Source organism: Bos javanicus, chromosome X (assembly GCF_032452875.1).
Source record: "Bos javanicus breed banteng chromosome X, ARS-OSU_banteng_1.0, whole genome shotgun sequence".
NCBI classification, from domain to species: domain Eukaryota; kingdom Metazoa; phylum Chordata; class Mammalia; order Artiodactyla; family Bovidae; genus Bos; species Bos javanicus.
The window spans coordinates 114,334,082-114,361,540 of NC_083897.1; the positions used below are offsets into that span (position 1 = coordinate 114,334,082).

At 39.1% G+C, this 27,459-nt stretch overlaps 1 protein-coding gene across 11 annotated transcripts in view; it reads left to right on the forward strand.

Annotated features, from left to right (window-relative positions):
- The window catches only part of DMD (dystrophin), a 2,228,404-nt gene that overhangs the window by 1,905,164 nt on the left and 295,781 nt on the right, over positions 1–27,459 (forward strand). The window lies entirely within an intron of this gene.

Below are 27,459 nucleotides of genomic sequence, written 5' to 3' on the forward strand. Positions count from 1 at the left end.
TGCATGCCTAGCATTGTGCTAGATCCTAGGGGTTACATGATGATCAAAAAGAGGGGTGATTTCTACCCTCATGGAGTTTTCAATCTAAAGAAGGAATCAGACATAACTCAAATAATCATCTGAGTAAAAGTAAAAGTGCATTGTTCAGGGAAGCCAAGGAGACACAGTACATGATTAATAATCCCATCTATTTTTATAGCCACCTAACAAGACATATGGGGTTCCCAGGTGGCTCAGTGGTAAAGAATCTGCCTTCTAGTGCAGGAGATGTGGGTTCAATATCTGGCTTGGGATGATCCCCTGGTGGAGGAAATGGCAACCCACTACAGTATTCTTGCATGGAAAGTCCCATGGACAGAGGAGCCTGGTGGGCTATATAGCCCATGGGGTCACAAAAGACTCAGTTACGACTTAGCGCCTCAACAATAAATAACAAAAATAAGGCATACAGATGATTCTCAGTTAATGACAGTTTAGGTCTTGGAGCCATGTTTTTTGTTTTCCTGTAATTAGTTTCAGTTTGTGACAATGTTTAAGTTGTTTATCTCACTAGAAGCAGAAAGCACTGTCAGAAAGAGCCGATATTGTTTATTCAAAACATACGTTTCCAAGTAACTAGTGGCAGGAAAATGTGATCGTGTATGTATTTTAGCCTAGCTCTTTTAATTCTGAACTCCTCTATTGTTCTAAAATTTTAATTTGTGTATCTAAAAGGGAAGACACAAGAACAGATAAAAGTGTCCCAAAGCCTCATGAGCAAAGGTTCATTTATTTTTACCATTTAGCCACTGGCTACCAACAATAACTTAAAATTTAGTCATGATGGAGAGGTAAAAATTTAAATATTTCTTGAAGTCTCACTTTATCCCCATCTCCATAATTTTTTTTCCTACGTGTTGCAGGTTTATTTGTCCATTTAACATCTTAAATTTGAACTAAACAGAATAGGAGTTTAAAACAGCTATGCATTTCTCATGGTTGGTGACAATTTTAAGTAACACTCCAACCTATTATACAGGTCTATAGTCTTTAAGATAAGTGTTTTCTCAGCTCGTTGAAGAATAAAGAATTTTTGAAGCCAGAAAAGACTAGAGACTGACTAAGCCAAACTCTTTAGTTATAAATTAGGAAATAGATTCTAGATGACTTAGCTACACTATTCTTATTTGTTAAAAGCAAAACCAGAACTCAGACCCAATTCAATGTTGTTTTCACTACACTATGTTTTTTCCTTATGAAAAACAAAGGTACAGATAGCTTGTTCAAAAATTTATGCTATTTATCTGAAAGGCAAACATGCCTGCTTATATCATTTTTCACCATTTTGCGATCATATTCTTGGAGTATAGTTGATTTACAGTGTTATGTATGTTTCAGGTATACAGCAAACTGATCCCATTATACATATACATATATCCATTTTTTTCAGATTCTTTTCCCATATAAGTTATCACAGAATATTGAATAGAGTTCTTTGTGCTATACAGTAGGTCCTTGTTGATTATCTATTTTATATATAGTGTGTGTGAAAGTGTTATTCACTCAGTAGTGTCCGACTCTTTACGACCCACGGACTGGAGCTCACCAGGCCTATCTGTCCATGGGATTTCCCAGGCAATAATTCGGGAGTGGGTTGCCATTTCCTTCTCCAGGGGATCTTCCCAACCCAGGGATCGAACACGTGTCTCCTGCATTAGCAGGCGGATTCTTTACCACTGAGCTACCAGGGAAGCCCTTATATATACTAGTATATATATGTTAACCAAAAACTCCAAATTTATCCTGCTCCCTCTCTTTCCCCTTTGGTAACCATAAATTTGTTTTCTACATCTGTGAGTCTGTTTCTGTTTTTTAAATAAATTCATTTGTGTCATTTTTTTAATATTCCACATATAAGTTATATCATATGATGTGTGTCTTTCTCTGTCTGATTTAGTATAAAATCTCTACGTCCATCCATGTTGCTGCAAATGGCATTATTTCATTCCTTTTTTATGGCTGAGTAATATTCCTTTTTAATGACTGAGTAATATGCACCACATCTTCTTTATCCATTCCTCTCTTTATGGACTTTTAGGTTGTTTCCATATCCTGGCTATTATAAATATTGCTGCAATGAACACTGTATCTTTATGAATTATGTTTTTCTCCACATATGTGCCCAGGAGTGGAATTGCAGGACCATATGGTAGTTCTCATTTTAGTTTTAAAGGAACCTCTATACTGTTCTCTATAGTGGCTGTATCGATTTACATTCCCACCGACACTGTCGGAGGGTTCTCTTTTTTCCACACCCTCTCCAGCATTTATTGTTTGTAGATTTTTTTGATGATGGCCACTCTGAGTGGTGTGACATGATACCCTATTGTATTTTTGATTTGCATTTCTCTAATAATTAGTCATGTTGAGCATATTTTTATGTAGTTTTGGCCATCTGTGTGTTTTCTTTGGAGAATTCTCCATTTAGATCTGCTTGGGGCACTTTTTCTGATGAGATCTTTAATTGTACTTGAATATATTGATCTAAACATACTGATATCTGCATATAATAATTGGTAGAAATATAGATTTTAAAAATACAGATGATTTTCACTATTGTATGACATTTTTCTTTAATAAAACTCATCCAGAAAAGATAAACATGTTTAAATAAATTCTCTCATTTTTTTCAGAAATCATGGACTAAAAGTGTGGCATTTAGTCTTTATATCTCTCATTTGCTTATTTCATTTCAATGCTAATTTTACCTTCTATGATTTTGTGATTTTATAAAGCATTTTTGTGTATTCAACTCCCCAAAAAAAATCCTCTTGAGAAAGTCAGTATAACTTAATCTGAGAAATAGCTGGGCATTTTTTCGTGATCTCTTCAAAGGGAGGGAAACTGAAAGGCCACCTCAAATACCAACTCTGCTCCTTAGCATGATGCAGTTTCTTCAAGGAGCAGTCATAATAGTAATATTTGCCTTCTACTCAGCTATTTCACAGCTTTAACAGAGTTCAAGGATTCATGTGTTAATGCTGCACTGTGGTCTGTGTTTCAAACACAAGGAATGGCAGCTAAGATGAAACTTGATTTGAATCCTTGGATTTCAGGTGGTACTGGATGGGAGCAGAGTGCTGATTTCAGGTTGAGAGAACAAAGAGAAGTCAGTTGATGGCTGCATCCAGAGGACTCTTGTTAGAGTTAGACAGTGTGCCTTGGATGGATAGGAAGAAGGTCCCTGCCCTCATGGAGCTTTAGAATTCAGTGCCAGAGATAGGTTCAACATCTTATTGCATAATTATTTCATTCTAGCAATTTTTTTTTTTAACTGCACTGGGTCCTCATTGCTGTGCATAGGCTTTTTCTAGTTGCGGCGAGTGAGGACTACTCTCTAGTTGCAGTGTGTGGGCTTCTCATTATGGTGGCTTCTCATTGCGGAGCACAGGCTCTAGAGTGCACAGGCATCAGCAGTTGTGGTGCATGGGCTTAGTTGTCCCACAGCATGTGGGGTCTTCCCGGACCAGGAATTGAACCCATGTGCCCTGCATAGGCAAGCGGATCTGCCACTGGACTACCAGGGAAGCCCTTATTCCAGTTTTAATAAGTACTGGAAAGGAGAAAAACAAAGTGCTAAGAGAGAATAATGCAGGGACCTGACTTAGTCTGCTGGGTCAGGAAGATTTCCCAGAAAGTGATATTTTAGACACACGCACACATGAATACATACAGAATATATTCTGAGTGACTCTCATAAATGCAGTTTTTACTATAGGTTACGGTCAAAGTTTGGAAACTGTTGTTCTCATAATTCCAGGGAGAGTAGGAATCATGTGACCTGTTTATCACATGCCTCCCCCAATAGTGTCTAGCAAAGAAATCAGTGTTGATAACTGATATCATCTCAGTTTTCATGAAAAGCAGAAGGCTTTGCATTCACTGGGGGAGAGCTAAGTGTCTGAAATATAGGCATGAAAGTGCACAGGGCCTGCACCTGGTATTCAAGGCAATCACAGCACTTCTCTTTGGATAAGCTAAGAATTAAATGTCAGTGGAATCACTTATGGATCATATTCTCATGCTTTTGTAAGTAAAGAGAGGAAGGACAACAGATATAAATGGGGCCGTGTAAGTGTAAGACTCCGTGTGTATTATAAACTACATTTTGCTTATCCATTCATGTGCCCATGAGCACTTGAATTGCTTCCAGGTTTTAGCTATTGTGAGTAATGCTGCAATGAATGAAGGTATAAAATAGCTCTTCAAGACTCTGCTTTTACTTCTTTTGGATATATACCCAAAAATTGGATTTCTGGATGATAATCATAATTCTATTTTTAATTTTTTGATGATCTGCCATACTGTTTTCCAGGACTTCCCTGAGGGCTCAGATGGTAAAGAATCTCTCTACAGTGCAGGAGACCTGGGTTTGATCCCTGCTTGGGAAGATCCCCTGGAGTATCCACTCCAGTATTCTTGTCTAGAGAATTCCATGGACAGAGAAGCCTGGCTGGCTACAGTCTATGGAGTCCCAAAGAGTTGGATGCAGCTAAGCAACTAACACTTTCACTTTCATGCTGTTTTCCATAGCAACTGTACCATTTTACGTTCCTACCTACAGCCCACAAGAGTTTTTTTCTCCATTCTCACCAACACTTGTTATTTTCTGGATCTTTGATGTTAGCCGTCCTTTAAACAGGAAGGAAATTCTGACATACGCTACAAACATGGATGAAACTTGAGTACATTCTGCTAAATGAAATAAGCCAGCCACAGAAAAGACATGTAATTCTACTTGTGAGAGTTACCTGGAGCAGTCAAAATCATAGAGCTAGAAAGTAGAGTGGTGGTTACCAGTGGCTTGGGGAGGAGCTATTATTGTTCAATGGGTGAAGAGTTTCAGTCTTACAAGATGAAGATAGTTAAGGATATGGACAGTGGTAATGGATGCACGACATTAGGAATATATTTAATACCACCAAAGTGTACATGGTTAGGATGGCAAATTGTATGTGTATTTTCACCACAGTAAGAACAATTAAATAAAACATGTAGAAGCCTTTTAGTTTTTAACCAGTGAAACACTGAAGGGAATTCTTGATATTGGTACACAAGGAGTCATGTGTCCCTGGAGCAGTTAAATAACTTCTGTGAAATTGATAATACAACTCCCTTCTTGTCATTCTCACCCCCGCCCCAAACTTGTCTGTTAGTCTTACATCTAATTGTATTGTGATCACCTCAGTATATATTCAGTATACTTTATTTGCAAGCCAGGCTTTTATTTTCCCCTAGAAACAAATTGTAATAATGTTTTTGCTGTATTAGCTATAAATAGTTATATTGTAGTACTATAAGGAACTACTATCTACCTAATTATACAGATACAGAAGACATCCTTCCACTACAGCCCTTAGTACTTTTGTAAAGATTTTTAAGATTTTTTTTAATATGGATCATTTTAAAGTCTTTATTGAATTTGTTACAATATTGTTTCTGTGTTATATTTTGTTTTTTTTGGCTGTGAGGCATATGGGATCTTAGTTCCCAGACCAGGGATTGAACCCACACCCCCTACACTGAAAGGCAATGTCTTAACCACTGGACCTCCAGGGAAGTCCCTGACAGTCCTTAGCACTTTTGCATTCAAACTTTGAGTGAAACAGGATTTGAGAAATTATAGGCTTGGTGAGTTCTCAGGCATTAACTCGAGAAGGAAGCCTTTATCCAAATCACCTACACTTAACCCAGCACGTACCCCATTAATTTCTAATGTTGCTTGGAACAAATTAACATTCCTAGGATGCAAGCTCACTGAAAGAGCCCTGGAAAATGAGACAGGTCCTGGCTCTTCGCATTGACAAAGTTAAAAGCCTGTGCGGTAACACGGGCCCCTGCTTCCTCTCAGTGTGTCTTTGAATAAGTTGAAGAGTAGCTAAAAGTAGAGCACTATTAGTTGAAAGCTAAAAAAAAAAAAAAGAAAAGAAAACCCTGGTTTATTTCAGTCTCTTTCTCAGTAAGACCCCTCTTGTGATTGGGAAGTGAGTTGCGGAAATCACCTAGAGGTATTTAACAGTTGCACAAAAGATTCCTTGACCCCAAATATTTACCCATTTGCCACTCTGCATTGGCATCGTGCCTTAAATCCCACCTGCTGTGAACTGACCTAAATCAAAATTCGGTCCTCTAGGCATCTTGGAGTCTCTTTTGTAAATCATGGAGATTTACTGGAAAGTTTGAAGTGGGTGAGGGGTGGCTGCCTCCTCACAATCTCAGACTGAAGTCTTCTATGGGATAGGGGAAAGAATTTTCCTCCCCGCCTTCTAGGTTCTTAGCTGAGAACCCCCTGTCCTAAAAGACATTAACAGAAGAAAAACAAACAAACTTAATAACATGTGTTCTCTTTATATATGGAAGAGATCCAAGAAAATTGAGCAGCTCACCGAGATGAGCAGAGCCACTACCTTAAATACCATCTCCTGCTCAAGATGAAGGAAGATGAAAGCGGCATGGGGAAGGCTAGTTATGGGAGGTTATCCAGAAAAAAAAAGGCTCCAATCCCTATGCCAAAAAGTCATATTTTGAGATGGCATATTCTCCTCCCTTCAGAGCCTATGAGGAGCTTTCATGATACGCCAGTCTTCCATAGCACACACACATTGGTAATATTGATATGTGTGTTACAAAGACCACCAAGGTTCACAGAGAAATATAGTAGTTATAGTCTTTGGACGTTAGTCTTTTATCTGTGATGAGGGTTGCACTTTGCTGGAGTGTAAATTCTTAATTAAGGTAACCAGTTGCCTCTAGAATTTGACACTTGCACTAACCGCATAGGCAGAATGTCATACTATCTGTGTTAAAGCATTTAAAATTTATTACAGACGTAACATCACCACTTAACTTAAATTCTAATAGTGCCCCTTTAAGCATGCAAAACATCCCTTTGAGATAGGGTAACCCCATTCATTGATCAATCAATATACCTTTTAAAATACTTTTTGGCTGGAGGATAATTGTTTTGCCATGTTGTGTTAGTTTCTGCTGTACAACCAAATGAATCAGCTATAAGTATGCATATATCCCCTCTTTCCCTCTTGAACCTCCCTCCCACCCCTCATCCCACCCCTCTTGGACATCACAGAGCCTGAGCTGAGCTCCCTGTGCTATACAACAGCTTCCCACTAGCTACCTGTTTTACACATCAGTTCAGTTCAGTTGCTCAGTTGCTCAGTCATGTGACCCTATGAACCGCAGCACACCAGGCCTCCCTGTCCATCACCAACTCCCGGAGTCCAGCCAAACCCATGTCCATCGAGTCGATGATGCCATCCAACTATCTCATCCTCTGTCATCCCCTTCTCCTCCTGCCCTCAATCTTTCCCAGCATCAGGGTCTTTTCCAATGAGTCAGCTCTTCACATTGGGTTGCCAAAGTATTGGAGTTTCAGCTTCAACATCAGTCCTTCCAATGAACACCCAGGATTGATCTCCTTTAGGATGGACTGGTTGGATCTCCTTGCAGTCCAAGGGACTCTCAAGAGTCTTCTCCAACACCCCAGTTCAAAAGCATCAATTCTTTGGTGCTCAGCTTTCCTTATAGTCCAACTCTCACATTCATACATGACCACTGGAAAAACCATAGCCTTGACTAGATGAACCTTTGTCGGCAAAGTAGTGTCTTTGCTTTTGAATATGCTGTCTAGGTTGGTCATAACTTTCCTTCCAAGGAGTAAGTGTCTTTTGATTTCATGGCTGCAATCACCATCTGCAGTGATTTTGGAGCCCAAAAAAATAAAGTCAGCCACTGTTTCCACTGTTTCCCCATCTATTTCCCATGAAGTGATGGGACCAGATGCCATGATCTTCATTTTCTGAATATTGAACTTTAAGCCAACTTTTTCACTCTCCTCTTTCACCTTCATCAAGAGGCTCTTAGTTCTTCTTCACTTTCTGCCATAAGGGTGGTGTCATCTGCATATCTGAGGTTATCGATATTCTCCCAGCAATCTTGATTCCAGCCTGTGCTTCCTCCAGCCCAGCTTTTCTCATGATGTACTCTGCATATAAATTAAATAAGCAGGATGACAATATACAGCCTTAACATACTCCTTTTCCTATTTGGAACCAATCTGTTGTTCCATGTCCAGTTCTAACTGTTGCTTCCTGACCTGCATACAGGTTTCTCAAGAGGCAGGTCAGGTGGTCTGGCATTCCCATCTGTTTCAGAATTTTCCACAGTTTATTGTGATCCACACAGTCAAAGGCTTTGGCATAGTCAAGAAAGCAGAAATAGATGTTTTTCTGGAACTCTCTTGCTTTTTCAATGATCCAACAGATGTTGACAATTTGATCTCTGGTTCCTCTGCCTTTTCTAAAACAAGCTTGAACATCTGGAATTTCACGGTTCACGTATGGTTGTGTATTAATGTAAATGCTACTCTCTCAGTTTGTCCTAGCCAGTAGGTGGGTGGGGGGTGGGTCAGGAGGCAGGGTACGGTGACTCAAAGCATCAGCATTTGTGGCTTTCCAAGCAATAAGAAAGTGCAGTCAGCTTTGCGACCCTTTACAGGAAAGGAATGGAAGGAAGGGTGGCCTTATAAAGAGTGAAACCAGGATAGAAAGGGATATTGAGTTGTTAAATGTGTCTACAAGGAACTTTCCCTCAATCATAATTGAGACTCAGATTTTGATTATGATGGGGAGTTGGAAAAAGTCTCCTTCCAACTTGCCAGTCTCTACTAGAACCAGAAGTGTTACCTAACTGGGTTTATTTGCCAAACATGCAGCAAACCAAAGTCTGAGATGCTGAGATTTGCAGCAGAGAAAAGATTTACTCGAAAGGCAGCCAAGTGAGGAGTTGGAAGAGTAAGTCTCGGACTGGCCTCCCCCAAAGGCAAGAGTCTTGGGGTATTTATGGTATAAAGAGGCAGGGGGATCTGAGGAAGGAGAAGCAGTGATTAGAAGCAAGAAAAAGGTGAAGTAATGGGTGTTCTGTGCTGGTGGATCTTAGTTCAATATACTTCTTCATGGGACACATGTTCCGAAGATGGTGTGAATCCTGATCCGAGGGTAGAGTTTCTGGCCTTCTGATGTCAAAAAGCCATCCATCTCACACCCGAGCAGGCCCAGTTGAATAGTCACTGGTTTCAACTGGTTTGAACTAGCAAGACTACCTCCCTGTCCCTAGGAAACAATTTAAGCAACCATGGCTAGAGTAACCCAGACATCAGAGGTGTTACCTAAAGGGGGTGGTTAAGGGGTCTTGTGATATGTTGTCTAAGATTCATGAAGCTTGGAGAGAGTACAGTTTGCAAGAACAATTAAAGCAAGCTTGGTCAATGAAGGCTGGTTACAGGATATTATTTATTAAGCAAGTTATAGTTTAGGGGATATACCTGATGACCACTCTCAGTTTCAAAAGGAATCTGGGAGAAAAGGTTAGAATACTTCCGAAAGACTCCAGCCTGCACCTGACACCCCTCTTGACTCCATAAGAATGTTTGTTTCTTAAAGAAACATTTGCCTAATATACTTTCAGGGATCTGGGGGATAGATTGGGGTAAATAAAGAATATGTTCTTTTCAGATGGCTGAATACCATCTCCTGCAGAGCAGTTAAAATGACACCTGCCAGAATCAAATACAATTCTGAGAGGAAAGAAATGAGAGGAGCCTGCTGTTGGTAGACCAGCTTTGATCAGTGGGTTTTCATCTTGCATGTGCATAATAAGGGCTTCCCAGGGGGTGCAGTGGTAAGGAATCCACCCGCAAATGTAGGAGACAGGAGCGTCTCCGATTCGATCCCTGGGTTGGGAAGATCCCCTGGAGATGGAAATGGCAACTCAGTCCAGTATTCTTGCCTGGAGAATCCCATGGACAGAGGAGACTGGCAGGCTGCAGACCACGGGGTTGCAAAGAATTGGACACAGCTGAGCACACAACACAACAGCAGGCATAATAAATGTGGGAATTAAGATGACCGTTTTTAGTCCCTGGGGAGTAACTTGCCTGGGGAACCCAGCCAGGATCGTCTGCATTGGCTTTTTGCTACCAGGGAGTTTGGCCCCAATACCAGGAAGCCTGAATTCTGAATTGTTTCTGTTAAAAAGAATGCCTTTCAGAGATGCCATTAGGAAATCAGTATTGTTTAGAAAACGATAGCACAGAATTGTTCTAACCAGAGTACACCTTGTTCCTGAAATTAATTACCCAGAGCCTTAAAACAGTTCCTACCTTTTGCCGGTAGAAACCCTTTGAAACTATATTTGTCTGTAGTATTCACTGAAGCGCCTTAGATATAAAGAAAGTTATTTTCAGAGGAATTTTGAGCTAGGTTGTGTATACGTGTATGCATACTTAGTGTCTATTGGTTTCCCTAAGGATTATAGAAATCCCATTAACATACCAACTTCTTAAGTAGTTACTGAAACTCCAGCTTTTCATATTTTCTTTTATAATATTTGGATGCATTTAGGTGAACTTGCAGCATTTTAATTATATCTGTATCAGATGAGCAGAAGAAATGTAAAAGGGTCTGGGGAGAGATTTAATTTTAGATAGAGGCATAATTAACAGCATTTGGAAAAACGAGTGGAACTTTAATTAAATGTCTCTACATTAATTTAGTCATTTAATTGAAAATGTATTGGGATAGCCCTTACAATTTATCACTCTCACACTTTGAGAGAAAAGGATTTTAAATAACAAAGCGTCAGTGTATGTCCTCTTATTATTATTATTTTGCTAGCTGCCCACCACCTGTCTCCTTGCTGAATTTTTTTCTCCTATGGTTTCAAGTTTTTTTTAAATATTAATTTGGCTTGTCACTTTTATTTTAAGAGCCATAAGTCTAGAAGAAACCATATTTTGAAACTTTGAGAAAATACTTCTTTTCCTTTCTTTTAGACTTTAATAATCACTGGAGTCATGTTGTGGGCTTCCCAGGTGGCTCAGATGGTAAAGAGTCTGCCTGCAGCACAGAAAACCAGGGTTCGATCCCTGGGTTGCGAAAATCCCCTGGAGCAGGAAATGGCAACCCACTCCATTATTCTTGCCTGGGAAATCCCACGGACAGAGGAGCCCAGTAGGCTATAGTCCATGGGGTCGCAAAGAGTTGGACACGACTGAGCGACTTCGCACAGCAGCAGAGTCATGTTGTAAAGTTTTCTTCTCAATATCGTGGGTTATTTTTTTACTTTGTTAGCTTCCTTTTCTTTTTTTAGCAGTGTTATGCTGCAGTCATGAATATGAATGTGTTTGACTTGGATCCCTGTAACAAGTTCGTAAACAACATAAATAATTATACACTGATAGAAGTACAGTTAGGTAGATTTAGAGGTGTCTCAATTAACCATGCCTAATGAATTTGAGTGAGCTCTGGGAGTTGGTAATGGACAGGGAAGCCTGGCGTGCTGTGATTCATGGGGTCGCAAAGAGTCGGACACGACTGAGCAACTGAACTCAACTGAACTGAAGGAGTATTGTCTTATTAAACTGTTGAACTTAGAGATCTTTAGTGAGTTCACCACACTGGATTCAGTTCTTCCATGTTGCCTGACTCTCTATCACCTCTACATAAATGGTGCCCCCTTAAAAGGTATGTATGGAGTGTACAACCTGCCCAACCATAGGCAGCCTCCCTACCTGTACTTAACGCAGATTTTTATCAGTGCTCTAAATAAGACCATAGACTGCAGTTATACACTTTTCAAATGATGCAAAGGTGAAATGAGAGTTCACACACTAAAAGGTCAAAATCAAGATTCAGAGTAAGATTCAGATGCTGGACCCAAATTAAAAAATAAATAAATAAATAAAATTTAGCAAGAGTAAGATGTCCTACTGTGAAGTTTTTTAAATTCTGTGTACAAATACAGACTAACAAACGTGACTTTCTGGCAGTTCATATTGTTTAAAAAATTAGCTGCGTAAATTTTAATCTTCTGGGCTTTATTCAGTGATTTGTGAATTGGGCAACGTCCAGTCTAGGAGACAGAAAGGAACTCTTAGGAACTTAGGAACAAAATGAAAGACATTTATAGGCAGAAGGGAGCAGGAACAAGGAGGTTATTCTAGGCAAAAAGCAGTTAATTACGGCAAGGTTGCTTTCCTTTAGGTGATAGCAAGCATCTATCAGCCAGATTGTCTAACTAGTGCTGATCAGGCAAATTCCTGATTGACTAGTTAAAAATTTCATTTCTGGAAGAGCTGAAACTGTGATTAAGTGGAGTCTCAGTTTGGTGATGTGAGGCTTAGCTTAAGAGATTCCATCTGGGGCCTGTTGTCTTGCTGTTTTAACAGTGTGAAAAAAAAAAAAAAACAGATTGGGATATTAGGTACCACAAACTCAGCGTTTATCTCTACTGTGATCTGGTGCAACTTGCTATAAAACGCAATACAGTACTAGATTGCATTGATGCCATTAGCAACTGTTGCCATGTACTCCTCCCCTATGGCATCGTATTGACTTCAGAGCAGCACATTTAACAGGGACACTGACAAATGAGGATAGTAGAGCAATCAAGGTTGTAAAGGGTGTAGAGATGGTCATATGAGAAACTTTTGAAAGAATATAGATCATTCAGTAAGAAAACAACTTCTTCACGCATTTGGAGAGGGTGGATAAAGGAGATAGGTACATTGAAGCAAGGCTGTGGAAGGGGAGCCATGGCAAGTATTACAGGAGACTCAGTGTGAAGAAGGAAAACCTAAACCTTAGAGTTGTTGCTCAGTGACATGGCCTGCTTCATTAATTTCCATTATTTTTTAATCTGGCTGATCAGCTAATAAGGATTCTACATGGCTCTGTTCAGTCGACAGGGATGTAATACCTTATAATGGTAGCTTAAATAATATAGAAAGAAATGTATTTTGCTCCCATGTAAATGTTCAGAAGTAGGTAGGTCAGGGCTTGTTAGGCTGTTCTGCTTCACAAAGTTGTCAGTCCCTTGTTATGTTGTTCCCTGCCATGCTGGCCTCAATTCCCACTGTCACTACATGGCCCAGTATCTCTGCTTCTACTCCAGCCATCACATCTGAGTTCCAGCCCCCAGCAAGATGGAGGAAGGTAGAAGGTACAAGGCTATCTGCCATTATAGTTCTAAGGAAAACTCTCAGGAGCTACCATAAAGTATAAAGTATCTACTTGTAGTTCCTCAGCCAGAACTTTGTCACATGATTATATCAACCTGCATGTGAGGCTCAGAAATGCAATCTTTACTTCATGCATCCATGTACCAAACTAAAGATCATGGGTGATATTGGTATGGAAAAAGGAAGGAAACAAATTGGAGGTGATCAGCAGTCTTTGCCAAAAGGATATTTCAAAAGGAATTACTCTAGATAAACAAGATAGATTTTAAGATCCTTTATACTTTTAAGAGTTGGTTGTTCTTGTTTAGTTGCCAAGTCATGTCCGACTCTGTGTGACCCCATGGACTGTAGCCCACCAGGCTCCTCTGTCCATGGGATTTCCCAGCAGGAATACTGGAGTGGGTAGCCATTTCCTTCTCCAGGGGATCATCCCAACCCAGGGATGGAACACATGTCTTCTGCATTGGCAGAACACTTCTTTACCACTGAATCACCAGGGAAGCCCTCTTAAGAGTCTAAGATCTTGCAATTTATAGAAAAAGAATCTCTTCTATCTGAAAACAGAATTGTTCTCAAGAACTATTTGGAAGTTTATTTCTAAGTCCAAAATGGTATTCACAAGTGACCAATGTATACAGTGTACATCTTTCTACAAAACCAGGTTTCTCCTTTGTTGCCATAGTAATCATGTCTTTTCTTAAAGCAGCACTTACTATTTTCTACTTTTGAACAAAGTGGTGTTAATAATAAGGCCTAAAAAACCTAATACAATATTATAAAGTTTAAAAATAAAATGAAATTTTAAAAAAAATCAAAAACATTAAAAAAAATTACAGAAATATGCACACAGAACACATCCCAGGCTAAAAAAAAAACCCAAAACAATGGGGCCTAGACTAAAATAAATACAAATGTCCTATATTGGTGGCATTCTTCATTGCCATGCTTCTGCTTGGCCTGGGAGCTTTATTGCTGTCCACGGGAAGGTGTAAATAGAGAAGTTTTGTCAACTACAGGGAATTCAACAAACATTGTAAGTTAGGAGGAATGAATTCCTGTAAATTAGTGGAGCATTTTCTCCTTCCCTGGTAATATGGTGTTTTTCATTTTGGATTTAAAGTGCCTATACCCTAACATAGAGAAATGTATTGAATTATTGGTTTTTTCAATTGTTATATGGCCCCTATTACTCTAAACTTTCAAACTGTAAGATAAGTCAAAATCAGAAAGCCATAGTGTCCACTCCTTCCTCTGTTTCATTCCAGCTGTGAGAAGGGAACAGGACAGAATAAAGATGGCAGGAGGCCAAGACACACAATCCAGGATTTGTGGGAACTTTTATCCAACATGTAAAAATATTATATTATGGGAAAAATTATACTGTAAAAATTAAACTTCTGCATTGAGAAACAGAAAAAAAAATTACATCCAGCTATATTGCTTCTCCCTGTGGAGCTGTTCTAAGCACAAAGTTCCTATTACATAATGAGCAACTCCTTAAATACTGTGCAACTCTGTGTCTTGCTAGAAACAGAATGCAGCAAACTCTGCCTCTCAGTAACAATTTACATTATGTTTACTGGTGCTGAGCTCTATATAAAGAGTGATGTGTGTGCATTTGGGGGTCACAGCAGAGTGTGTAAGGCTGAAATTCACAACAAAAGCGTAACATGAATCAGTTGTAATTTTAATACTTTTCTATAATCATGTTCCTTACATTAAAGGTTAAAAATACATGCCACTTTAAGAACAGAATTTGCCAGAGGCCAGGGGAGAGGCTCCTGGGGAGTTATTGTTTAATGGGCAAAGAGTTTTCAATTTAGGACAATGAAAAAGTTGCAGATCCAGGGTAATGGCACTAGCTGCACAACGATGTGAATGTACTTCATTTCACTGAGTTATACACTCAGTCAGTTCAGTTGCTAAGTCGTGTCTGACTCTTTGCGACCCCATGAACCACAGCACGCCAGGCCTCCGTGTCCATCACCAACTCCCAGAGTCTACCCAAACCCATGTCCATCGAGTTGATGATGCCATCCAACTATCTCATCCTCTGCTGTCCCCTTCTCCTCCTGCCCTCAATCTTTCCCAGCATCAGGGTCTTTTCCAATGAGTCAGCTCTTCCCATCGGGTGGCCAAAGTATTAGAGTTTCAGCTTCAACATCAGTTCTTCCAATGAACACCCAGGACTGATCTCCTTTAGAATGGACTGGTTGGATCTCCTTGCAGTCCAAGGGACTCTCAAGAGTCTTCTCCAACACCACAGCTCAAAAGCATCAATTCTTCAGCACTCAGCTTTCTTTATAGTCCAACTCTCACATCCATACATGACCACTGGAAAAACCATAGCCTTGACCAGATGGAGCTTTGTTGGCAAAGTAATGTCTTTGCTTTTGAATATGCTGTCTAGGTTGGTCATAACTTTCCTTCCAAGGAGTAAGCGTCTTTTAATTTCATGGCTGCAATCACCATCTGCAGTGATTTTGGAGCCCAGAAAAATAAAGTCTGACACTGTTTCCACTGTTGCCCCATCTATTTCCCGTTAAGTGATGGGACTGGATGCCATGATCTTAGTTTTCTGAATGTTGAGCTTTAAGCCAACTTTTTCACTCTCCTCTTTCATTTTCATCAAGAGGCTCTTTAGTTCTTCTTCACTTTCTACCATAAGGGTGGTGTCATCTGCATATCTGAGGTTATTGGTATTTCTCCTGGCAATCTTGATTCCAGCTTGTGCTTCTTCCAGCCCAGTGTTTCTCATGATGTAGTCTGCATATAAGTTAAATAAGCAGGGTGACAGTATACAGCCTTGACGTACTCCTTTTCCTATATGGAACCAGTCTGTTGTTCCATGTCCAGTTCTAACTGTTGCTTCCTGACCTGCATACAGGTTTCTCAAGAGGCAGGTCAGGTGGTCTGGAATGCCCATCTCTTTCACTAAGAATGGTTAAAGCGTAAATTTTAGGTGTATTTGACCACAAGAAAAAAAATGTAACAACAAAAAGATACATGCCACTTTAGTGGGTTGACATTTCCTCTTCCAGGGAATCTTCCTGATCCAGGAATCAAACCCATGTCTCTTGCATTGACAGGTGGATTCCTTACCACTGGGCCACCTGGGAAACCCCACCCCTCCCAGTGATTTAATAACTTTAAATCATGTGGTGCCAAGTAATAACTAAATTGAGTGAAAAAGAAAAAAAGAAAAACTGGAAATTTGGGACTTCCTGGTGGTCCAGTGGTTAAAAAGACTTTGCCTTCCAATGCAGGAGATTCGATTCCTGGTCAGGGAGCTAGGATCCCACATGCCTCATGGCCAAAAAAAAAAAAAAAGAAAACATAAACCAGAAGCAATATTGTACCAAGTTCAAAAGACTTTTAAAAAATGGTCTACATCAAAAAAAAAAAAAAAAAAAGACTTAGAAATTTAATTCCACCAGTTATCCTCGGGACTTTCAACCTACCCTAACTTTTGTTTACTTAATGAGGGGAGAATCTGTTTTATTTGTTTCTGTGCAGAAGATTGCCAGTTTAATCATGGTTGTATTAGGACTTAAGATATATACAATTGATAGTTATTGATAGTACTTTGTATCTGCACTGCATCTGAGAGTTGATTGAGTAATTTCAAATGGTCACCTTAGCCAGTTGCCCCCAGTAGTCCTGAGAGATGAGTAAAGCATGAGAGGAACCTCCATCCCCTCATTGGAGAGTAGGGGAAACCTCCCACTGAAGTAAAGGAGCGTCCCTCTGGAACTCATGTGCTTGTATTGAGGAGGGAGCATGGGTGCTGCTGGATGTGAGTTATAGGGAATAAGACACATCATTTAAGCAAAGTGCTATGGTCCTGCATACTATATAAGCACTTATAAGATGAAGACTCCTAGCATCTAGAAACAGACATTAGATCACCTGGAGAAAGTGAACTCCAAGAAAAATAGGTTAGATTATTTTCCCTAGACAGAAAAAGATAACATTGAGATACCAAGGTCAGAAGCACAAAGAAAAATAATTTTTTCCTCCAGGCTTTCAGGAGGCATTTTGCAGTAGAGAGAGAGAGACTTAACAGAGAAAACAGCCCACTGCAAAACTCTGTGGTTTGTAAAACTGCCCAGTCAGTTGCTAAGTGGATACCATGAGCATGATGGCATCACAGTTTCCTTGTGTGCCATTTAATTCTACTCTCTCACCATACATTCTTTTTTTTTATTTTATTTATTTGGATTCTCAAATGTTCATTGCATCATGCAGGATCTTTCGTTGCAGGGCATGGATTCTCTAGTTGTGGTGCACAGACTCAGTAGTTGCGGGATAAGGCCTTAGTTGCTCCAAGGCATGTGGAATCTTAGTTCCCTGACCAGGGATCAAACTCGTATCCCATGCATTCTTAACCACTGCACCAATCCCTCCATACTTTTTATCAATTCTTGTCCCTGCTAACAAGAATGATGAGTGAAAGAGTAGGGCTGGACTACTGCTCTGATTTACTTCCTGCAGAAACTGTTTAAAAGCTAAGATCCTAGTGATTCCTTGTCTCATGTATGAAGGATGATAACTTATGCTATAATTGTTAAAAAGAAAGATGTTGGACACTTTGGAGTGTTTTTTTTTTTTTTTTGGCATTTGTTTCATCACATCTACTTTCATGCTGTTTTAAAATTTAATAGTTTTTTATTGGGTCTATCTTCTGGTTAAATGTTTTGTGCATAAGAAAGTCCAGAGGAAAAATGGAGGTCACAGAACTAATGGCAAATCCACTCTTAAATTCAGTAAAATGATACTCTAAAAGATTTGAGCTGTGCATGCATGGTGTGGTAATTAAAAAAGTATCACAATCAAGATGTAGTTGAAAATATTGAAACTTTAAGACATTTCTGTTATGCTCATGTTATTCAAAGGATGACTTTTAATTTTGTTCGCATTTTTTGGGCTTCCAAGTACTGTTTTTATTGATGATGATAACAGCTATGAAATTCTGTGATCTTAGTACTATATTCTCTTAGCATGTATGTTGCTCATGAAAAGATAGGAGAAAGCTTCTCCATGTAAACATGCCTTGGATGAGGGGACCTCAAGTGTACCTTCCTAAATACAGTGAAGGAAATGGCACCCCACTCCAGTGTTCTTGCCTGGAGAATCCATGGACAGAGGAGCCTGGTAGGCTGCAGTCCATGGGGTCGCTAAGAGTCGGACACGACTGAGCGACTTCACTTTCACATTTCACTTTCATGCATTGGAGAAGGAAATGCCAACCCACTCCAGCATTCTTGCCTGGAGAATCCCAGGGACCGGGGAGCCTGGTGGGCGGCCGTCTATGGGGTCGTACAGAGTCGGTCACGACTGAAGCGACTTAGCAGTAGCAGCAGCAGGCCCCAAACCACCCTTCTGGCCTAACTACCACACTTGTCTTTGGCCACTGCACACACTACCTACCTCTGCCTTGGCTCTGTTGATGAAAAGGCTGTCTAGGAACTGAGGCTCAGCCATCAGAGGGATCAAGTTCTAATCCCAGCCCACTCCTTTGCTAGATATATAACCCTGGAGCCTTTCTGTGCTTCAGTTTCCTTGTTTATCTGTAAAATGCAATTAATAAAAATGGGCTTCATGAGGCTTTTGGAAGATTAAAATTGCATAATTCATTAAAAATATCCTTGGGGTATAGCATAGTAAGTGTTATCTATCTTTATCATTACTATTGGTATTAGTATTATTTCTTCCACGTGGAATACCAGTTCCATAAACCCTGCATGTCAAGACCCTACTCCAAAAAAATATATTTAGTTAAGTGAGATGACAGATATGTTAGTTAGATAGTGGTGATCATTTTACAACATACATGTATGTCAAAATATTAAGTTGTACACCTTAAGTGTACATAGTTTTTATTTGTCAGTTATACTTGAATAAAACTGCAGAAAATTAAAAGACCTGCTTTTTATTTATCATGGAGAGTTTCCCAGTACTTCCAGATGAAAACAGCAAATTCTCATTTCAACGTTTATTAATTTCCTATTCATACTTTATGCCCACATGCACTATAAATATCTTAAAGTTAGGATCTGTTGCAAATACATTGGTATTTTCCATGGATTTACACGTAGTTGGTGTTCAATAAGTTTTTATTAAATGAATGAGCATAATTCATGTTCTTTCATTAGTCTCTAATTCAGTATTAACATGTTTGAGGTCTCAAGAATTCATGTGAAGGATTTTTTTTGCTGTATCTCACGTCTTTTGTAAGTTGGAAAGCTGAAATGCATGACTTTTTCAGTGCAGTAATTTATGACAACTTCTAGGTTGTAAACCTTCCCTGGGTGTAGAACCTCTATGTTTTTCATTGCATCCTTCTTATGTTTTTGCTTTAATTTGGTTCAAAGCATAACACTTATTCTTGGAACTCTCATTTCTGAATAGTACTTTCAGAACTTGTTTAGAATGATTGCAGAGTCCTTAGGAAATCTTCACGGATTGCTTTTCACATACAGTTTACCATTGTGGTCTCAACTTTTCAAAAAAATGTTTCTAAAAAGGCAGTTAAATCCATGGGTAGAAACCCACTTACATCCATTATTGCTGATAATTTGTCTTCTGGATTTTAACCAAGCAAATAACTTGGGGACAATATTTGGACTGTTAGAATTTTTTCTACTTTCCAAGTATTTTGTAATTCTTAGTAATTTCAGTCAATGTAGTTTCTTATTTCCTGTCCATTATAAATGATTATCAGTAAAAGGTATTACTATTTATGTCTACTGCTTTTGATTTTTCTGGAAATTAAAATTCTGCTGAAAGAGGCATGAGGTGTTCAGAAATATGCACTGAAAATTCTCTTACAGATTTATCAGTCTTTGCCGTGAGGCACTGACATTCAACCAATACACTAGTACACACCTACCTTTTCAGTTTAAATCTTCTAATTTTGTTCTGATTGGCCATTACTTGCACCTGATTGTTCTGTGTGTGTTCCATGCTAATGATAATATATAACTTTCAATATCATTCCTGCATATACATGTTTTTCCTGTCTTAGGATACAACTGTAATCATCGCATGTTTCTTAAACACAACCAAAGTGTTCATTTGAATCAATAAGTCTTGTTTCTGTGGTCACTGTTTCCCAGAACTCTCAGGGTTTCTAAGCGAGGTGGTTATGCTTCCAGGAATAGTGCAGAGAGTCTCCAGGAGCAGTCATTTTTCTCTAAATTGACATGATTTCACACCCTTCTTTTTCCTTTCCATCGGAAAGTATATTTCATTAGTGTTTTGCCGAGAATCCTGCTCTGTTTCATAATAATTTTCTGTTCGCACTCTCTGCACTGAGAAATACCTATTCCATGCATCAATTGAATAAACGGCAATTTGAAAGCATTTTACCACAGCTGGATATTTTTCATTGATTCTTTTCATCTGAAGATCATTTATTAGACTTCTCCTTCCTCATTCTTCTTACATCCATATTTCTGTTCTGTCCTATATACATGATGCCTTTTGCATTTTCTATATTTAAATGTAAATTGCTGACTAAAGTTATTCTTTGATTTCATCCCAGGGTCATTAGGAAATCACAAATGACAAATTTTACTACTTTCTTTTTTTTAATTTTACTACTTTCTAGGCCTTTTTTCTTGTCCATCCAAATGTGTTTTACAATTCTTAGACATTCAGCCTCCTGGTTGCTGATTTCTTCCAATCTCTTCCAGACATCTGTGCAGTGTTATGGATTATATCATTGCGTTCTGTCCCTGTTCGAATTTGCAGAATGTAACCTACAGAATATATATTGACTAATAAAGAAATGCATCCACGTGGTAGACGGTTGTAAAGAGAGGAAATACATATTGGAATGCAGCATGCACCTACATAAAGGAAATGGAGAAAACAGCAGTTTGCCATGTCAGAGGTGCAAATGAAGACAGTAGCTAGAAAACACAGAAAGTCTACAATGTATAAAAGATTTTTCTTCCAAATTAATTCACATATAAGGCCTGAAAAATCAAAATAACATATATGTAATTTTTAATACCACATTAGTGTACTGCTGTGTTTAGGTAAACAGCTGATGAGATTCCCATTCCCTAGACTTTTTTCATGTCATCACTTGAGCACTTTTTCCCTTGGAGTTACTTTGACAGGGGGAGGGAGAGAGGAGGAAAGAGACAGAGTACTCTACCTGTCTTTTCAGAAAGAAATGGAGGAATGAGGGAGGAAGAGACGGGGAGAAATCCAATGATACATTATTCATCATCCTAAACTGGCACATAAGATAATACGGTTAATCAGTCTAAAATTTTCACTTCAGACAATTTCACTCTCCGAAACTAATTCTGATACCCCCAAACTGTTTGGAGGTAAATATTAATTCATGTCAAATCAGTTCTATGCAGTTTTTTTTTTAATATACATTTTCACTTTTGTAAGATCATCAAAGAATCAAAGGAAAAGCTATTTTAGGCAATGAACTTGGGCAGTGATGCCAAAACAGAATTTTAGAAATCTAAGGATAGATGGAATCACAAAAGATAATCTCTTTCATGGTGTGTTATCCCCTGCAAGTCGATTTCTGTTTTATTGACATAATTTTAGTAGGTTCCCATTTCCTCATAAATGTATCTGATTTGTACTTTTCTAAACAATCTTATTTTTCTTTGTTGTATCCAGTATTGAGAAACATGACATTTATATCTAATAGAATAAATGGTAGTTGGAAGGAAGCACCTTGATATCCAACTAAGAGTATTTGTTTGTTGAATGAATTCAAATAGGTAGTTTTTAATTCATGTACATGAAACTAGGATTTTTTTATGTTCTTGGTATTATTTCACAGCAGATAGGTGGTGTACGTCTATCTTTTCCTTAGAGATCTTGACAATCAACCATGTATTCTGGGAACACATCCTAACACTACATGCTACCATCAGAAATGATATTCTTCCCTTCATGTCAAGTTCAGTGTTGGCACCATATACACAAAACATGTTAAAATAACAGGGTTCTTGTTCTCCAATGCTTTATAACAGAGGCAGATCATCAAACTTCTGTTTTTCTCATTATAATTGTCATTTCATTTGCTCCCAAACATTCACTTCTGTGCTTAATGCAAAAGCTTTACAAGCTTATTTTCTTACAGTTGTAAAACTAATACTTCTGTATCTTTTCCCAGAGATATTAATGTTTATTTTCCTTTCAGATTTTTCTAGGTAATTTGATGGGTTATTGGTACCTCTTTTCCTGCCTAAATAGGCAACCCACATAATTATAGTGACCTTTTCATTTATATAGTCTTTGATTCTAGCCCTCATACTTCTGCATCTTTCTTCATTTCATATCATTTCTTATTCTTTGGAACCAGAAACTATTACACTATGGCGTTGATCATTCTTTCTGCCAATTTTCTCCAATGCATTTTCTGATCTTTCTCTGAGCTGCTAAAGGGCCATTCAGCCCTTTCATTATGGATATTCATTTACTTTGACTTTGCAAACACAAACATCCTTTTTGATCTTTATTTGCTTAGAGGAATATGGCAGATGAATCACAATAGACTTTTCAGAATCCGATGTTTAATTCTTTTTCCAGGAAACCTTTTCTAGGTTTTCTCTTTGCACTTTCCTCTGCTCCTCAGTGACTGAAAATGTTATTACTAGAAGGAAACCCAGGGGCCATCTAATTCAACATCCTCACTTTTTGCTTTAGCAAACTGAAGCCAAGCTATGTTAAATGAGTTGCCTGTAGTAACACAGCTAGTTATGCAGCCAAAGCTACATGGGATCTTGCCACTCTCCCACAATTTATCAACCTTCTGTCTATCGCCTCAAACCAGGCTATTTCTGACTTCCTTATTTCTGCTCTCTGAAGCATTCAAGCTCCATCATTAGGTGATCTTCCACTAATCCATCCCTCTTGAGAGCCAGTGAATTGGTAAACCCCACTGATGGTGAAGTTGCAGTGTCTTTTATCCATACCTTAATGTTCAGGCCAATGCTAGCCTCTACACACTTGTCTTCTTATTCTGGTCCCTCGCTGCCCCAGGCCCACTTCACGTTACTCAGGCTCTCTATGACAGGGGGTTAAGCATAGAATCTGCATCACATAGCCCTGGTGTGTACTTATTAGTCTTGTCACTCTGAACGTGCTACCGATCCCTCTAAGCCAATTTTCTCATCTATCCAGTGAGACCAGAGGCTGTTAATGAGGATTGTAGGAGATAACACATGAGAAGTATTTAGCACAGTGACTGGCCCATAAGAAGTTCTCAGGAAATTTTTTGGGGGGAGGGTTGATAGCAATAGGGTATTGTATTAAAAAAGCAGATTAAGGGGTCTTCACATTACAGGTCTTGGTTAAGTTCCAACATAGGGCCTGGATCTTTCATGACAGGGGATCTCAAAGTGATTTTTACCTTTTTGAATGTTGCATGAAAAACCAAAGAACATGTGTTACAGACCTCATACTAAGTCTTTTCAGTCACATCTGACTCTTTACGACCCCATGGACTGTAGCCCACCAGGCTCCTCTGTCTATGGGATTCTCTAGACAAGAATACTGGAGTGGGTTGCCATGCCCTTCTCCAGGGGATCTTCCTGACCCAGGGATCGAACCTATATCTCTCACTCCTGCATTGGCAGGTAGGTTCTTTACCACTAGCGCCACCTGGGAAGGCCATTGGGGACCTCTGTAGCCCTTAAAAACCTAAAATATTTACTTTCTGACGCTTTACAGAAAACATCGGTCAATCTCTGTTCTAGATTCAGTCTACCTGGGTGTTTCTACCACCCATAAGCTTCATGGCCTTGGACAAATTACCTAACTTCTGCAAGCCTTGGTTTCTGTAACTGTAACTAGTATCTATGTTACAGAGTTGTTATAAGAATTAAATGGGATCATTTACATGAAGTGCTCAGCACAGTTTCTGGAGTAGCAAGTATTAAATAAATGTTAGCTGACATTATTACGTGTACTTACTGTTGCCAGATAGTTCTCTGGAAGTGTAACTTCGTTTCTTTTTTAAAATTTTTATTTATTTTTTATTAAAATATAGTTGATTTATAATGTGTTAGTTTCTGGTGTACAGTGCAGTGATTCAGTTATATATATATATACATATATATTCTTTTTCAGACTCTTTTCCATTATAGATGACTATAAGATATTGAATATAATCCCCTGTGTTATACAGGAGGAACTTGTTTATCCGTTTGATATATAGCAGTGTGTTTATGTTAATCCCAGCCTCTAATTTATGCCCCCACACCCAATAAGTGTAGCTTTAATGGTGACTTTTTCTTGAAAATTTTGGGGCAAAATTTTTGTATTTCTTATTCTGTTAAATGAAGATTCCACACTCTGGCATTCAATATTTTTAACATTATCAAGCAACTCTTTGTGAATTTATTGAGGTTTCCAAAGCAGTAGGAAACCTTGGAAATAACTAAGCTAAATCCATATTATAGATATGGAAACTAGGGCCCAGGAAAATCATGCCCTCTAACATCTGAAGTCAGCTCCTCTTTTCACGTCGTGTGATCTACACTGTGCTTCTGCCGTGCAATCTTAGATTTAAAGGGATTTAGAAATCATTTATCTGTCTAAGGCAGGACTCCCCTCTATAAAATCTCTGTCAGCTAAACCGAGTTTTAAGCATGGTTATTGATGATAAAATCACCTTTTTCCCAGAGAGCCGCTCTGGCTCTTTCAAAGTCTTTATATTAAATGGAAATTGACTTTCCTGAAATTTCTATGTATTGATCCATTTTTTCCCACTAGAGCCAAAGAGGATTGTCGCTTTTCTATGTTTCAAATATTTGCTGTCAAGCTGTCTTCTCCAAGTCCTCTTTTTGTGCTAATGTGAACCCACCGAGGGTTTTTTTATTTGTTTGTTTATTGTCCTGCTAAGTTGAAAAGCTAAGAAAAGCTTGGTTCTTTAAGCATTATTCTATATACCCCATTACCAGGACTTGACTTCAGAGTGTACACTCTAAATAAATGCTCTTGTGAAGTCATTCAATTCAGTGGAATTTTTCCAGTCCCGCTGTTATTCCTTATAATATCTACTGTCAAGACTTTTACCTTCTTGTCTTTTCTCTGTAAGAATTAACAATTTCAGTCACTCAGTCGTGTCTGACTCTTTAAAACCCCATGGACTACAGCATGCCAGGCCTCCCTGTCCATCACTATCACCTGGAGTTTTCTCAGTTCGTGTCCATTAACAATGGTCCCTTTCAATACAAGTTGTCCAGAACTAATCATATTACAGTTACGGCCTGACTAATGGAAATCATGGCATTTCCTATATACCATTTCACAATCAAATGTGTTTTGTATGTTTGCATTTATATTCTCTCCTCACGATGTCAGTGCTCATTGGAAAATTTGGAGTTATCTTTCATTCTTCTCCACTGTGTGTGTGTATGCTCAGTCATGTCCAACTCTTCACAACCCCATGGATTTGTAGCCCCCTAGGCTCCTCTGTCCATAGAATTTTTCAGGCAGGAATACTGGAGTGGGTTGCCATTTCCTTCTCCAGGGGATTTTCCAGACCCAGGGATCAAACCTGCATCCCCTGCATCTCCTGCATTGGCAGGCAGATTCTTTACCACTGTGCCACCTGGGAGCCCATCTTCTCCATTACCTTCCATTTTTATTTGATCACCAAATTCTGAATGACTCAAAAAAAAATCACTCATGTACATAGAGAACAGACATAGTTGCCAAGGGAGAGGCAGCTGGGCGAGGAAAGGAATGGGAGTTGGGGATGAGCAGAGGCAAGTTATATATAGGATGGATAGAAAACAAGGTCCTACTGGATAGCACATTTCCCTTGGGGATCTCTCGCTAAACATTCATGCCATACCCCCACGTCAGCTTCATGATTTTGCATTCTGCTTCCTGTGTTATGATTCTAAGAGAGCGATCCTGTTCTCTCTCTGTCTCTCTACCTCAACCTGGGAGGAATGACTGCTCCCTCTTACTAAGGCTGAACCACATTTGCATTTTGCTTAAACTACATTTCTCAGTTTTACAGCATTTACACAGAAGACAATGGGATCTAGGAAAGATGGAACAGTTTAAAAGAGATTAACTGCCCCTTTTTTGAGAGCGCTGTCCATAAAGTCCACAAGCAAGTGAGGCTTCCTTGTCAGAAAGCAATTCAATTACTACAAGCGATCTTTCAAGCCTGAGCTCATTCTCCCCTGGGACTGGAAATTGAAAGCATGTTCCCCTGACAGTTGTGTTACTGTTGGATATGGCCACCGTGCAAAGGACAGGACACAGTCCAAAGGCAGACATATCCTATCTGAAATTTTGAGTCATCCCTGAGACATCATCTGGGACTCTTGTTTAATGAGACTAAATTAAAATATGAGAGATTGAACCCACACTCTGCCTTCCCCCCAACTCATCTCTCTGGTATCAGCAAGGAAATCAAATGCTAATAGCCAGTGACCTCCTAATTTTAGTCTGCTGCCCTTAGCCTTGAGAAAACAATCATTAAGTTAGTGTAAATGCTGCACATAAAGTACCCCCATCAGAGCGGAAACCCCAGAATTACACAAGTGAGTTAACAGCAGGGGAAGAAGGGAGTAACACTTTTCATAGGACAAGTCCTAAATCTGGTTAGTCCCTTAGGAAGACTTTTCTCATCAAGAAAGAGCTGCATAAACAGGCAGTACCTGCCTCTCCCAGAAACTACGTCCCTTGGCTGAATCATCACTCACCTCCAAACCCTCGAAGTGCCAAACACAGATTCTTTATATTTTATCGGTTACATCAGAGTTTCCATTTTCGAACTTCTCAGCACCCTGGAGGTCACCTCAGGAAATCATGCTGTCCATGAATGATTTCCTTTAGAAATGTATGTGTAGCTGTATGTATGCCCATGAGTTATTTAATCAGTTAGTGAAAGGAGGAAAACATTTCTGTTATTGACCTTTTTCAGTCTCTGAGAACTCGTGAATCTTGCCTGCAGTCTAGGATTGGTAGAAAAAGAAAAAGGCACTGACAAAATGGTAGTTTATTTTAATACTGTATTATGGGCAGACAAACAACCCTGGGCTTTCTTTTGTCTAAGTAGAATCGACTTCTGAGTGAGGTCAATCTTTACTGTTCTCAACCCTAGTACACACATATTTATGTCCACATATATAATCCCCATCTTTGAAAGCCAAAAGCTCTTTAGCAGTGTGTGTGCCTGTAACCAAGAGGAAACACACTTCATGTCTGCATTAGTATCAACTCAACCAAGTTGGAAGTGTGAGTCACTCAGTCATGTCCTACTTTTTGCGACCCCATGGACTGTTCTGACTCTGAGATCCCATGGAGCCCACCAGGCTCCGCTGCCCATGGAATTCTCCAGGCAAGAATATTGGAGTAGTTGGCCATTCCCTTCT